The sequence below is a fragment of the Balaenoptera physalus genome (assembly GCF_965194825.1).
Source record: "Balaenoptera physalus genome assembly, chromosome: 21".
NCBI classification, from domain to species: Eukaryota; Metazoa; Chordata; class Mammalia; order Artiodactyla; family Balaenopteridae; genus Balaenoptera; species Balaenoptera physalus.
This window is the reverse complement of record NC_138902.1, coordinates 7,626,267-7,628,169: the sequence shown is the minus strand read 5'-3', so window position 1 is coordinate 7,628,169 and position 1,903 is coordinate 7,626,267. Positions and strand designations below refer to the sequence as shown.

Below are 1,903 nucleotides of genomic sequence, written 5' to 3'. Positions count from 1 at the left end.
GAAATTACTTTATGAATGGCATAAACGTAATGCTACTTCAGAAATGTAATCAGATTATCAGCTGATTTCTCAGACCTGATAATACTAAGGAGACCTGGGAAGAACCCTCTGCAGTGGTAAAATCGGGAAAGGTCTTTGAAACACGATTGCTAAACTTATCTTCCGAAATTCTCCTTAAGGGCCTACATGTGAAGCTCTATAATGACGCTCATCTGTTCTGACGCACTGACGTGCCAAAGCATACTCCAAATTAAAAGACTGGGAAGACAAAAATTCTTGACACGATGTCACCAAAAAGAAAACACCCAACTTTATACTTCTCACATACACATTTTCACAAGGTGCAGACTGCACCTGTCTGTTCGGACATGACTTCGCCAAAAACTTTGCCACATCCCAAGGGGAATCGCAGTGCTCCGTCCTGCTCTTGTTGGACTCTCCACAGACACAAATCCCTGACCAAGTCCACACTCCGGACTCGAAGTGATGGGAAGACTTTACAGTCCTGTCCGACTCACCTTTCCTCCTTCAGAGGAAAAAGCCCCTCACGGCTGCCCTTAACAGCAACTCCTAACGAAAGAGTTCAAGAAGGCACGCGCAAGAAAGCAGCCGGCCCATTTCCATTCTACTTGGCGAACGAAACCCCAAGGAATTAAAAAGTTTGAGGCGGCCCCAACCGAGGACCAAACTTGGGCTTTCACCAATGGCAATGCCTCGAAACAGGGACACTGGAGAAGGCGCTGCCCGTGGAATCCAATCCGCGAACCCTCCTCCTCTGAGGATCGCCCAGAGTCTTCCAAGCCCGAAACTCCATCGCTCAGACCGCGTCCGCCCGGAAGCCGTCGAAGCCCGGCGCCCGCCGCGCCCCAGGAGTGCGCCCTCTCCGCCCCGCCCGAGCGCGCCCCGCGAGGCGAGCAACTTACCGCACCGCTTGCACAGCATCCGGCTGACTTCCTTCTTGAGGTTCCGGCCCGTCTCCAGAGGGGGGGAAGGATGCTCGGAAGGCGGCCGGCGCGCGGCCGCTGCTGTTGGCATCGGGCTCCATGAAGAAGATGTACCTGCTGTCCTCCTTGAGCCGCCCGCAGGAGGGGAACGCGGGGTGGCCCCAGGCGCACGGTGAGCAGCGAGTCCTTCTTCAAGCACCCGCGTTTTACCGCCCACACCTGGTGCACCTTCACCAGATAGGGCGCCTCGTCTCCCGGCTCGGCGGCGCTGGGCGCGGGGCCCGCGGGCCAGGGGGACACGGTCCCGTTGGCGGCGGGCAGCGCTCCCGGGCTCACGGCTGACGGCTGGCGCTCGCCTCCGCACGCCCCTGCCTCGCCCGCCGCCGCCGCCGCCTTCCTGTCGAGTGCCCCCTGCTGCTGCTGCGGCGCGTGCACCTTTCCCTCGATCACCACCGCGGCGCGCTGAGCCAGCTCCTGCACCGAGCCCACGCTGGGCGGGGACGCGTAGCACACCGAGGCCCCCGCGGGAGCCGCCTCGTCACCGGCGGCCGCCCCCGGCGCAAGGGCCGCGGTCCACAGCAACAGCAGCGGCGGTGGCGGCGGCGAGCGGGCGGCGGGGCAGGGGCGCGGGGCCCGGGGGCCGGTCCTTCCGGAGCGGCGTGGGGCGCGTCGCCATCTCATGGTGTGAGGTGCGTGCATACTCCTGGCTGTTGGTTCGGACTCTGCCTCGCTCTGTCGCGCTGCCTCCCTTTTCCTCTCCCCTCCTCCCCCCGCACCCCTTCCCCTTACCCTCCTCCTAATTTATTTATTGGCGGGAGCTATGGGAGAGTTGTTTACGGGAGGAGGAGGAGGAAGGGAGAGAAGAGGTGGGTGGAACCACAGAAAGGCCAAGCAGTATAAGGGCAAAAAAAAAAAAGCCGCCGCCGCCACCGCAGCTGCGGTTGCTGGGAGTGACAGGT

General features: G+C 61.2%; 1 pseudogene across 1 annotated transcript; it reads right to left on the bottom strand.

The window, feature by feature from the left end:
- Positions 1 to 570: 570 nt before the first annotated feature.
- LOC309651588 lies at positions 571 to 1,625 on the bottom strand (annotated as a pseudogene). Its single transcript has one exon. The product of its transcript is annotated as an uncharacterized misc_RNA (transcript).
- Positions 1,626 to 1,903: the final 278 nt, after the last annotated feature.